Raw genomic sequence first — 13,916 nt, 5'->3', positions numbered from 1 at the left:
ACTGACCTAGTTGCTCCTCCATCTGGAAGAACTATTACCGTAATAGGAGCAACTGGAAGGAGTGCTGCAAAACCGGTTCTTAAAAGTCGACTCTGTACATTGGGAGGCCACGTAGTAAAACATCAATTCCTTTATATGCCTGAATGTCCAGTCCAATTGCTGGGGCGTGATTTGCTATCCAAATTACAAGCGCAGATTACGTTCCTACCAAACGGAACAACATCTTTAAAGTTTAATGGACCTTCAGGTATTATGACATTATCCGTACCAAAGGAAGAAGAGTGGCGACTTTATACAGCGTTGACTAGCCAAAACCCTAAGAGTGATGAATCCTTATTCAACATACCAGGAGTTTGGGCAGAGAACAACCCACCAGGACTGGCCCGCAATATTCCACCTATTCGAATTGAACTAAAGCTCGGGGTTTATCCAGTGAGCCTACGGCAATATCACATCCCGCAGAAGGCTAAGAAGAATATTCAATCTTATCTGGATAAGTTCATATGGTATGGTATCCTAAAATTCTGTACTTCCCCCTGGAACACCCCATTGCTGCCTGTTCAAAAGCCCGGTACAGATGAGTATCGTCCTGTGCAGGACTTGAGAGCAGTCAATGATGCGGTTGTCAGTATACACCCAGTTGTGCCCAATCCGTATAAACTGCTTGCTTTAATTCCGGGCGGGGCTACCTATTTTACAGTCTTAGACCTCAAAGATGCCTTCTTTTGCCTCCGAATTGCCGCAGAAAGCCAATGTATCTTCGCTTTCCAATGGGAAAATTCTGTAACGGGCTCGAAACGCCAGATGACTTGGACAAGACTGCCACAAGGGTTCAAAAATTCACCTACCCTATTCGGTTCAGCTCTAAGTCAAGATCTACTAGATTTCAAGTCCATCCCAGGAGAGTGTCTATTATTACAATATGTAGATGACTTGTTGATAGCCGCAGTCACAAGAGAAATATGTCAGCAAGCAACACACGATCTACTACACATTCTCTGGAAGGCAGGATACAAGGTGTCTAGGAAGAAGGCTCAGTTGTGTCTGCCAACTGTCAAATATCTGGGATTCCATATCTCTGAAGGTCAAAGAATAATGGGGCCAGAGAGAAAAGAAGCTGTGTGCCAAATAACAACACCCAAGAATAGAAGACAAGTGCGAGAGTTCTTGGGGGCAGCAGGCTTTTGTAGGATATGGATTCCCAGTTACGCGATATTGGCAAAACCTCTGTATGCAGCTATCAAAGGTACAGAACATGACCCCTTCCTATGGACTCAAGAACAGCAAACGGCATTTGAAGATGTGAAGAAGGCTTTGATGAGTGCCCCAGCATTAGGTCTACCTGATCACACACGACCATTCTACCTGTATGTACACGAGCAAAGAAGAATGGCTGTGGGAGTATTGACACAGTACTTGGGATCATGGCAAAGACCTGTTGCCTATATGTCTAAGCAACTGGATGCAGTGGCCAGCGGTCTTCCACCTTGTCTAAGAGCCGTAGCTGCAGCCGCCCTGCTGGTAGCTGAAGCCGATAAACTCACTCTGGGTCAAGAACTTTATGTACGAGTCCCACATGCAGTACAGACATTGTTGGATTACAAAGGCAATGTTTAGTAACAGCCGTATGACCAAGTATCAAGCAATGTTGTGTGAAAACCCAAGAGTGCATTTAGAGCCTGTAAATACCTTAAATCCAGCTACCCTTTTGCCACAACCTACTGAAAGTCAACACGATTGTTTGGAAGTGATGGATGAAGTATTTTCAAGTTGACCAGATCTTCGTGATTTTCCCATCCAGAACCCCGATGTCCAATATTATACAGACGGCAGTAGTTATGTGAAAGAAGGGATTCGCTATGCAGGATATGCAGTAACAACGATAGACAAGGTGATAGAAGCTCTGTCACTGTCGAAAGGAACATCAGCACAAAAGGCAGAATTGATAGCACTGACACGAGCGTTACAATTGGCTGAAGGTTTAAGAGTAATTATAGTTTTAAGGAAATAAAATTCCTGGTAAGACAAGGTCTTATAGTGTGTCCATAGAATCTTAGATAGGGGATAACCCTTAATTTCGAAATGAATGTAGGAACTGCAGGTGGACCCAAGCCCAATAAAAAGAAGAGCTCAGGGGCACCAAGAAAGATTCTATGAGTTTACTCTTGTATGGACAGAAAAATAAAAACACCTTTATTGTAGGGTACAATTTCCCCAAAAAGATAAAGGAAACTTATAAATAATGCTAACACATCTAATAAATCAAATCGAGGGAGGTAGTAGTATATACAAGTGAGACAGGAGTGAGCAATTTAGGTTATACACAGTAGGGTACCTAAGACCCTCTAACCAGGGGTTACTTATGTATCTAGGAGGTCTGTGTGAAATACAGACAAGGCTTGTTGAGGACTAACAGAGCCCTTAAAAGAAATAGTATCTTTTGTAGGGCTATAACTTAGTCGACAGTAGGATAGATACAGTTAGGTAATGAAGCTTTGAACATAGTATCAAATGTATCCAGGACTGGCAAGTCTTATTGGATCTATTGTTCAATGCTTCCAATTGCTGGGCTTCAACATATGACCAGTAGATAAACTGTCCATAAAAGGGGTTGAAGACGCCCCAAATGCTTAGTATACTGCTTAAGCACTAAGATAGGAAAAGTGTATATGTAGTATCTACAGGAGATTCTGTAGCCTAGCTTCAATAACAGGTATCCACACTGTTGTGTCCCAATAGGCACCCGATTGAACAGTACTGGGAGGTGGATAGGACACGCCTCGCTAGGCCCTGCACTCGTTTCATCAAAATCTTTGCCAGGACCTTCCTGTCGACATTTAACAGGGATATGGGGCGCCAGTTCCCCACATCCGCTGTGTCGAGCACGTTCGGCTTGGACAGCAAGATCAGGGCAGAAGTCCTCATCGAGGGTGGCAATAATCCTTGAGCCAAGCTCTCATTAAACACCTCGGTCAGATGAGGGGCCAAGAGGTCGCAGAACTGTTGGTAAAACTCAGCCGTCAGACCATCAGGACCTGGCGACTTACACTTGTTCTGCTGTTGGATACTCTCTGTGACCTCTTCTATGGTGATCTCGCTGACCAACTCGTCAAAAGAGAGGTCGCTATGCTCAGGGAGCGTGAGCTCGCTTAAGAAGTCATTCACCCTTCTCCCGTGGGAGGTTCCCGCCTCGCTACATTGGGGGCTGCCCTTTCCAAGGAGCTCAATATAGTAGTCGCGGACCACCTTCAGAATCCCGCGAGGCGACTCCTCGAGGGTCCCGTCGGTGCCCCGCAGACTAGGGATGGACTTGGTACCTTCCTTCCGCTTGCAGCTAAGATAAGGATCGGGCGAGCGGTACGGCCCATGATCCCTCTCTTTTACAAGGGAGGCGTACCTGTCATACTGATAACTCCTCATCAGGTCTTTAACCGCCGCAATGTCCTCGGGGTCACCTCCCTGCGAGATCAGGATGTCTAATCTCCCAAGCAGGCCCAGATACATCTTGTACCTGGAGGACTGCATGTTTCGGGCGAGATTGCGAAACAGCCGTTGAGTTCTGGCCTTCACCATCTCCCACCACTCAGACTTCGTTTGGCCTAAGTCGGCCAATGTCATCTGATCGTGAAAGAATTCCATGAAGGCTTGCTGAACTCTCTGTTCCACCAGGAGGTCTGAATTTAGCCGCCAGATCCCCCTACCCTTAGGTGGGGTACTATGGACGTTCAACTCGCAAGACAAAATGTGATGATCGGAGAACTCCACCGGTGTAAGCACGGGTGCCGCCACCAGGAAATTCTCCTTAAAGAAAAACCTATCTATCCTACTCTGACAGCTACCTCTGTGATAAGTGTACCCACCCGTGGGATTGGGAGTGTGATGAAGGTACACATCGACCAATCCAGCCTGACTAACCATCTTATTTAAAAAATAGGAGTCATACCCCAGCCTCTGAGTGGCGTCTCTCCTGTCTTGAGGCCTAGTTATGGTGTTAAAGTCACCGCCAAACAGGATTTGCTGGGATGTATAAAGGTAAGGCTCTATCTCAATAAACAGGCGCTTCCTCTCCCACTTAGATTGGGGGCCATAGATGTTAATTATCCTGAAAGGTTGCCTGCCCAGTGAGACATCTAAAACCACACACCTTCCTTTTTGCAACTCAATAACCCTGTTGATGCTAACATCAACGTCCTTAAATAGGATGGCGATTCCCCCATATCTCTCTGTGGCTAGAGAGAAGTAGGAGGGCCCCCATCTCCAGTCCCGCTTTGCAGCGTGCAGGGCCGCGAGGGTTTCCAGCCGGGTCTCCTGTACCAAGATGACATTGTACGGAGCCCGGCTGAGGTGGTCGTAAACCAAAAAGCGGGCCCTGCTGGACTTAATGCTGTTTACATTCACCGTAGCCACAGAGAGTACAGGAAAAGTCGCCATAAGGGCATTAAGTATAAGGAGACTTTCCCTTCCTTCTGCGATACCCCTCCTCCTCCGTGTCAGAACCGAGGAACCTCTTCACTGAGACTCCGGGATATAGTGGCCCGTCGTCTCTCAGAAGCACCTCCTGTCCCACCTCAACCTCTGCCACCACCTCGGGGAGGTTCGCCATCTCCTCCTCGAACTCACAGTCGGCCCAGCTGGAGGACAGTGCCTCGTACCTGTTAGATACGGGCACCGGGGCCTCCTGCAAGCCCGAAGAGGAGGATGACGCCCTTGCCACACCACCTTTATAAGTGGCGTCTCCCCCTTTCGGGGGTTTCGCCGCAGGGGGTATGGCGGTCTTCCGGGGTGAGGGCAGCGTCGAGGTCTTGGAGGGGGGGGGTTTCTTACCTTTCACCGTGCTCCACTCAAGGGACTGTGCATCTAAGGAACGTGCATCTGGGGACTTCTCAGTGGGGGTAACCTTCACCGTGGAGAGTTTAGGAGGGGGGGGCCTAGGGGGAGGGGGCCTAGGGGGAGCCATAATGGCTGTGGAGGTAGTGCTTTCTCTACGTATACTTTTTGTGAGGGGACGTGAACTTGCTGCCTTCCCAGGGTCCTGAGATGGTGCAGAGACCGAGGGGAGGATGGGCTGTTGCTGGGGCAGGGAAACCCCTGTGCCAAAGATGGGCACCGTATTCGAACTCGCTACCTGAACCCCTAACCCAGCAGAGTCCATCTCCACCGGCTCCTGACTCCAGATGGACTCGATATTGTGCTGGGCTTCGGGGCAGGTGCGGTACGTGTGACCCATCTCTGAACATAGATGACACCGGATCTCCCTGCAGCTGTCCCGGAGGTGCCCCACAGCGCCGCACATAGTGCATTTGAGGACCGTACAGGCATTGCTGTAATGCCTGTACGATCCGCACTTGTGGCATACCCTGGGCTGACCAGGGTAAAAACAGGATACCCGGTCAGCCCCGATAAAAAAACTATTAGGCATATGCTGTGTGACACCTCGAATCTTTCGCAGCAACACTGAAACAGTCCATCCGCCTGTCCAAATCCCATCCTCATCTAAAATCTTAACTGGTGAGGATTTAACATCCCCAAACCTCTTAGTCCAAACAAGGATGGATTCATTTCTCACCAGGAAGGTGACCTTCTTAAGACCCTGGCGAGAAATGGCCACAGCGGTGAATCCTGCCCACTTTGTACCTTGTGCAGACCTGGCCGCTTCCCACCCAGCCCAGAAGCGATCCAGGAGCTGCGACGTCATAAAGGAGACGTCGAACTCCCGGGTGCCCGAGGCATGGATGAGCGCGTACAGGTCCACGGGCGCAAATCCCATATCCTTTAGCCGGGTCACCAGCCACCGTCTGTCAGGCACCTGGGTCTCACCCCCACAGACGAGCCGTACCACGTTCCTCCTGTTCCCAAAGGAAACCTGAGGACGCGTAGCAGGCCCGTCCGCAGATAGGCGAGGTGGCCCAGATGCCCAAGCATTGGGCGCACCGGGACCCGCCGTCTGGGAATGATTCGGGCGGACTCCCCTCGCTGAACCAGAGGCCTCGGTCACACCAGAACCCTGGGTGACAACCTGGGAGTGCCTAAGGGGAACCCGTGTACCTGCTTGTGCGTCTAAACTATTTATAACCGCGGCACCCTTTGTTAGGGTGCCTGTACCCGTGCTCGTGCCCGCCACCTGTGTATCAACTAACTCCAGTGAACCAGGGGCAACATAACCTGAGGCGGGGGCAACATAACCAGGGGCAGGGGAAACAATACCAGGGGCAATAGTACTGGGGGCGGGGGCAACATAACCAGAGGCAGGGGCAACAACACCAGGGGCAGGGGCATCAACACCATGGGCAATAGTACCGGGGGCAGGGGCAACAACACCAAGGGCAGGGGCAACAACACCAGGGGCAGGGGCAACAACACCATGGGCAATAGTACCGGGGGCAGGGGCAACAACACCAGGGGCAGGGGCAACAACACCAGGGGCAGGGGCAACAACACCAGGGGCAGGGGCATCAACACCATGGGCAATAGTACCGGGGGCAGGGGCAACAACACCAGGGGCAGGGGCAACATCACCAGGGGCAACATCATTAATACAAACAGGCTGGCTGTGGACCTTTTTACTAAGGTCAATGGGTCCCATCATTACATTTACAGTTACATCCATACTCCCATCATCCTCAGCCATCCCCAAACCACCAGTGGAGTCAAACACAATGTTAGTCATACTTTTCTTACCTCCACTGGCGGTTTCCTCAGTATGGACTGCTGGCTGAGGATGATGGGAGTTTCCTGCAGTCCTGTCTTCCATAGCGCCAGTGGCACCCGCGGCACCGGTACCCGCGGCAACAGGGGCACCAGGAACAACAGGGGGACCAGTTACACATGCAGACATAAGGGGAACACATAGGGAAGCAGGGGGAACAGACTGGAAGACAAACTTGGACACATCCAGGGAAACAGACTGGGAGACAAACAGGGGAGGAGACTTGCTGGCAGGGGAGAGCAGTGGAGCTTGCTCCAAGGGAGCAGAGGGAAAAGGAGGGCCACTACTCAGAAATGTTTGGTGCTGCACAGCCCCAGCAGCTGCAGCAACCTTCATGGAAGGTCCAACAGTGCCGCCATTCCCCCCACAGGGACGCCCCGCTTCAGGAGCAACCACCATGGAGGGTCCAGCGACACCGTCTTTCCCCCCAACAGGCCGCATAGCGCCGGGAACTGCGGCAGCACCTTTCATGGAGCAGCCATCTACACCCTGCTCCAGACTGTTCCATCCAGTGCCATCCTGCCCAGCAGCCGCCTGAGGACAGGAGGCAGAGGTACCAGCCACCCCAGGGGACGCAACCACACGGAGAGGAAGGTCAGAGGGAAGGCAGGTAAGGGAGGGAGTGGAAAGGGAGTAAGGGAAGGGCCCCTCCATGGGATCACCGGTACACGCCATAGTACCGGCGGGGATGGTCTCCCTGTCACCATGGAGGGCGGCGGGGGGCCCAGATACTTCCACAGAGGCAGGTTGTGCAGGTTTCTGGGGCATACAGGTGTTGCCACCTGTAGGGTTAGTATCCCTGGCCCCAGGCTTCTGCAAGGCCTGAACATCATCATTGTACATATACTCAGTATTTGAGCACTCACCCTCCTCTGTGGAATCTCCAGACCCCCTGACAGAGGTCTCAGGCTGACGCCGGGCGATGTTTTTCTTATTCTTCTTTTTCTTCTTTTTGTCCTTTACGGAGCTCTCCCCAAGTTCGTTTCCAAACTTGAGGAGAGACTCCTTAATCAGCCCTCGACCTCTGTCCTGCACTTTCATCTGCCACTCTTCACCTTTCTCTCCGTCCCACTCCTCTTCACTGTCCTTCTCTCTGGCCCTCCTCTCCGTCTCAGCAGCGCCCCCTGGAGTAGCAAGGACAGAGGTACATGGCTCCCCAGGTGAGTGATGGGAGTTGGAATCCAAGTCCTTGCTGGACTCCTCACCTGGGGACATGTCCCTCCTGCCCTCCATAGCCCTCTGCCTCCTGGACCTCGCAGCGTCCTTGGCTCTCTGTTGCAGGATGGCCTGGATGTCTGCTATTTTCTTTTCAGTCTGGAGCAGGGTGTAGGATAGATGCTGCTCCACTAATTTTTTCTCAGCTATAGCGGCCCTCAAAGGACCTCTTTTGTAATTAGAGGTCCTGTTTGATATTTCCCTCTGCTCCCTTAGCTCCGCCTGGACCCCAGCTAGGCCCGAGTCTGCCTCGGCATGCTGGGCCTTCAGGGACACAAGCAGACCCCGGAGCCTGTCAGAAGGTAGCCCCGAAAAGACCCTAGCCTCAACCCCCTCACCTTTTGCAGCCTCAGCATAGGTGAGGGAGGCCTGAGGGGCCTTGCTGGTACTAGCCACCTCAGGGGGGGTCTCAGGGACTACATTCTCCTCGGTACCCTCTCCCACCTCCAGGGACGGGGGGGGCTGCTCTAGGAAGTGGAGGCCACTGCTGGCAAGTTCATGGCACTCAGCCAGCAGCCCAGAGAGCAGCTGGATATCGGCCCTGGTGTGGGCCGTGGCTCCCTGGGGGACCCCCACTCCCCTTTTCCATGCACCAAGCTTCCTGGACATCCCCCCCCGCCAGTTCCTCCAACAGGGAGACCTGGTTCCGGACTTGCCGGGAGAGGGCCTGGTGTTCAGTCCAGGACAGGCCCCTGGTATCTGCCTTACCTTCCCCAAAGGCCAGCTCAGCCTGCAGCTCGTCCAGCCTGACCTTCCATCCCCAGGCTGGGGAGGAAGGCCCGAGGGCCATGCTGCCTAGGCCCAGGCAGAGCCCCCTGCTGCAGTAGTCCTTAGCCCAGTAATTGAGCTCAAAAAACGGATACAAACACACTCAGAGTTCCTGGGAACACCCAGAGCAGGCAAGCACAGCTCCACTCCCCAGCAGCAGTAGCGAAACTCCTCCCACCCCAGTGGGAGGAGAGACTGTAAGCCCCACAACTGTGCAGATGGGTCCGTGGTCTCTGCACCTACAGCACAGGGTGTAAGGACAGTCAGTCCTGTCCCCCAGCAACAAGGCTGCTTAGCCAAAGGGGAGACAGTCGGTCTCCCCCACCAACAGCAGAGCTGCGCAGCTAAAGGGGAGACAGTCGGTCTCCAGCAACCAGGCTCCAACCAGACTACTCCCGTGGTAGTGCTGGCATCAGGGCAGAGTACCGCTGGTCTCTGCCCACTCAGCAACCCACCAAAACGGCCTACCAGTCCCCCACACAGCCGTGGTGAGGCACCTGGACCTGGACAAGTTATTCCCTTACTCAGGTGTAGTAACCATTTATTGTGGGTGGGCTGTACTGCTGTTTCTGTTTTGTGGGTGGGCTGCTGGACTAACAAGGGCACTGACCGGCAAGAGGTCAGGTACCCTGTTAGTCTGTTTGGAAAAGGGGAGAAATGTGGCGAAACCAACCTCGCCACTGGGCCCTGGAGAAGCCTGTTTGCTAGCCTCCTACCTACTGACTATGGCCCCTGGGTTATTTGGGGCATATTGTACTTTATATGGCGGCTACTGGCCCTTTAAGCACAGTGAATGGTATTTTATTGTACTGCTGCTGGCCCTTTAAGAACTGTCTGGGGACATATTGAGACTTTGGGTAACAATACCCTTTAAGACTATGGCCCCTGAAAACGTATGGACTTTTATTTGGTGTGTATGGCCCTTTAAGAACCGGCTGGGGACATCTTGTAACTTTGGTGAACAATGTCCCTTTAAGACTATGTCCCCAGACCTGTAAAATAACTTGTTCCTGGCTTTCCCCCACTTGGTTCAGTAAATAGAGCTTACTGAACCAAGTACCACACAGGCGGACCACCCAGAAGTTAAAGTGTGCAGGCAATTTACCTCCCAGGCTGTGAGGTTACTGCAGGTTAATTGCCGAGCGCTGGGTGGCCGCCATTCGGCAGCCGAACACGTGGCGGCGGCCATTTTGGTCATTCGAATGCGGTCAGCGGTGTATGTTAAAGATTCTGTGGAACTAAAATCGGCTACACATTCTGCCGAACACCGCTGACCCTTACCTTCTCCCATACGGAACTTGCAGCTCCAGAGACTAAGTCCCGTTCGAAATGGAGGTACCAAGTCGGGGTGCCAGGCGATCCGTTACACTTATGTTGTTCTTTTGTCTACCCCTACAGCGATAAAAGTGGCCGAAGTGACTCCGTGGATTCATCACTCCAGGGTTAAACCAGCAGCGGTAGATTCTTGGCAAGCTACAGCAGATCCAGAGAATCCCTGCAAGATCCGGTTAAAGCGCACGACTCAGTCGGAGTGACGAGGAACCTTGTGGATTACAAATTTTATTGTTTCAGAGATTGGTAAGTGAGTGTTTAGACGGACATAATAAAGCCTGTCCGCTCACCGACGTGTAATTTAAAAGCCAGGAAAGTCTCGAAGGGACCCCTGTGAAGACGAGCAGAACTCCATTCCCTGCAGCCCTTACATCCTGGAAGCTGAGGTGCCATCGCACGGACGAAGACTGAGGATGCAGCCGACGAAAGATGTGCTTATGATAATGTTTATTTATATGTCTTTTTATATTCAGGAAGGTAGAGGTACCGACACTCCTAGCTGTGAGGTATGCATTAAGACTACAAGAACAGGTAACCATATTTCCCAGACCCTAATTTGGCATTCGCAATATGAGTGTAAAGGAGAAGTGTCTAGGTGTAGATACTTAAATATAGAGTATAGTGTATGCCATTTAGGAGTAGGAGAACCTAGGTGCTTCAATCCAGAGTATCAACCCTGTACAATTTGGTTGACTCTCAGGAATGGAGATCCTCAGGGGACCCTAATAAACAAAACGGTGTTAGAATCCATACATTCTTCGGGTGTTCTGCTATTTGATGCATGCAAAGCGATATCAAGTGGTAGAAAACCGTGGAATGTATGTGGGGATCTTAGATGGGAGAGAACGTATGGGTCTAATGATAAATATATTTGTCCCAGTAGTAAAAATAAGTATGTGAGTCCTAGATGCCCAAATAGAGAATTTAACTTTTGCCCATATTGGTCTTGTGTGGGGTGGGCAACTTGGGGACAGACAGCAGACAAGGATATGATTGTGACTAAGTTGCCTACCAATCCATACTGTAAGTCTATGGAATGCAATCCAGTCCATATTCTTATAAATAATCCTGACCAATTCTTAGATAAATATGGTAACTTATTTAGGCTTCAAATATACGGGACGGGTTTAGATCCTGGGACAGTATTGTTTATAGGGATAGAGACCGATACCGTAACCTCCCAAACTCATCAGGTATTCCATTCCTTTTATGAAGGGATGAGTATAGATAACAAGATCCCCCATAATGCTAAAAACCTGTTCATAGATTTAGCTGAGAGTATTGCCGGTAGTCTTAATGTAACCAACTGCTATGTGTGTGGAGGTACTAACATGGGAGACCAATGGCCTTGGGAAGCAAAGGAGGTAATGTCCGGTTCTGAGGCAGTTGAACTATTAATATCCTCACAAGCCGATTATCAGATGAGTGTTAGAGGTAAATCTGAGTGGAGATTAAAGACCTCCATCATAGGTTATGTTTGCATAGCAAGGAAAGGAATGATGTTTAATACTTCTGTAGGAGAATTAACTTGTCTAGGGCAAAAAGCTTATGATGATGATACAAAGAATACAACTTGGTGGTCGGCTTCAAATGTCTCAGAACCATCTAACCCGTTTGCAAGATATGCCAATTTAAAGGACGTATGGTTTGATTTATCTATCACATCTAGTTGGAGAGCCCCAGCAAATTTGTACTGGATCTGTGGTAAGAAGGCCTATTCGGAGTTGCCACAGGACTGGGAAGGGGCATGTGTGTTGGGTATGCTCAAACCATCCTTCTTCTTGTTACCCATTGAAACAGGTGAGAATTTGGGTGTTAAAGTGTATGATGTGAATCATAGGAAGAAAAGGGGACCCATAGAGATAGGCGCCTGGGAAGATGATGAATGGCCTCCCCAGCGTATTATAGATTATTATGGGCCAGCCACGTGGGCAGAGGATGGTACTTTCGGATATAGAACCCCAATTTATATGCTCAACCGCATTATAAGGTTACAGGCGGTGGTTGAGATAATTACTAATGAGACCTCACAAGCGCTCAATCTTCTAGCGAAGCATAATACCAGGATGAGGACAGCAGTGTACCAAAATAGATTAGCCTTGGATTACCTATTGGCAGTAGAGGGAGGTGTATGTGGGAAGTTTAACCTGAGCAATTGCTGTCATTAAATAGATGACGAAGGGCAAGCAATAGCTGAGCTTGCTAGCCATATGGTTAAACTAGCGCATGTGCCTACTCAGGTATGGATGGGGTATAATCAAAGTAGTTGGTTTGGTAACTGGTATGAGCAGTTTGGAGGGCTTAAGGCATTGGTAGGCGGAGTCATACTGATTTTAATGTTGTGCCTACTCCTGCCATGTCTTATTCCCTTAGTAGTTAGGTCTGTGCAAAGCCTGATAGAAAATATAGCAGAAAGGAAGGCTGCAGCACAGATAATGGCCATATATAAATATGAGGCTCTAAATCAGGGAGAACCAATGCAGGAAGAGGAGTGTTGAGGGATTCACATCATGGAAAAGTCTGGTCTGGTTCATGGTAACCTGAGGTGTATGCAAACCAAGGTTAAGTGATACCTCAAGTAATTGTGAAATATCAAGAGGCATCAAAGGGGGGAATGTGGTGGAATCTCGGTAAAAATTAATTTAGTAGGCTGAGATTACCACGTGGCATGTGTACGTGCATATGCTGACGTATCGGTCAGTTGGTTGCACGTGGCAAGATACGATCAGTAGTGTACGGAGCATGTGCAAGAATACCGGATGTAGTATTCCCCTCCTCCATTGTGCTGGACAGGCCATGTGGTCAAGCAGGAAGTTAATTCTTATTTGTATTCATTGGTCAAGAGAATGTGCGGGTGGAGCTTAATATGGGAGGAGTTATGTGCCTATATAAGGAGCCTGCACTATTGTCCGGGGCTCAGAACTTGCTGTATTTTGGTGACACTAGTCCCTCTGAGTCCCGATCGGTGAACCGAATAAAGAATCTCTTCCTTCCTGAAGAAACCTGTGTCCATCTCTCTGTGCTTGGCTTCCGTCAGTGCTCCGGTATCACTGACACACAGATATACTGACACACACACACACACAGATATACTGACAAACACACACACAGACATACTGACACACACAGATATACTGAAACACACGGACATACTGACACACACACACACTGACAGACATACTTAGACACACTCAGACATACTGACAGACATATATACACACACACACACACACACACACACACACACTGACAGACATACTTAGACACACTCAGACATACTGACAGACATATATACACACACACACACACACACACTGACAGACATACTGACACAGACATACATACACACCCACACATACATACTGACTGTAACGATACCTTACCTTTCCCCGCCGGACCCGCGCAGCGCGGCGTCCTCTTCTTACACTTCCGGGAGGCGGCTCAGTCTTTCTGACGCCGGCCGCTCGCAACACTTTTATGATGCGGCGCATGCGCGCCGATGTCAGCAAAATAGTCCCGCCAAAATTCAAACGTGGCCACGCTCCCAGACCTTTTGGGGGCGTGGTTTTAAAGCAAAAGATCCCACACTATAAAAAGGCACCCATGGCATTTGTTAGGCGCCCTAGTGTGGTTCTTGTTTCAGTCCTCTAGTGCTTTTTATATTCTGATTGATTTTTTGGTATCTGACTCTTAGCTTCCCTTCTGACCATTCTGTTCTCTGGTTTCCCATTATTTTGGCTTGGATTATCGTGTGCCCATCTTCTGTACTCCCTTGACCTCTGACTATTCCTTTGACTACTCTCAGACTCAAGTCCGGCCACGTCTTCATCTGTGTTTCACTCTGTGTGACACTGACACAGACATACTGACACACCAAAAATGTACACTTTAGGGG

Source organism: Pelobates fuscus, chromosome 1 (genome assembly GCF_036172605.1).
Source record: "Pelobates fuscus isolate aPelFus1 chromosome 1, aPelFus1.pri, whole genome shotgun sequence".
Lineage (NCBI taxonomy): Eukaryota > Metazoa > Chordata > Amphibia > Anura > Pelobatidae > Pelobates > Pelobates fuscus.
The sequence above is the reverse complement of the archived record's forward strand: the minus strand, read 5'-3'. Positions refer to the sequence as shown.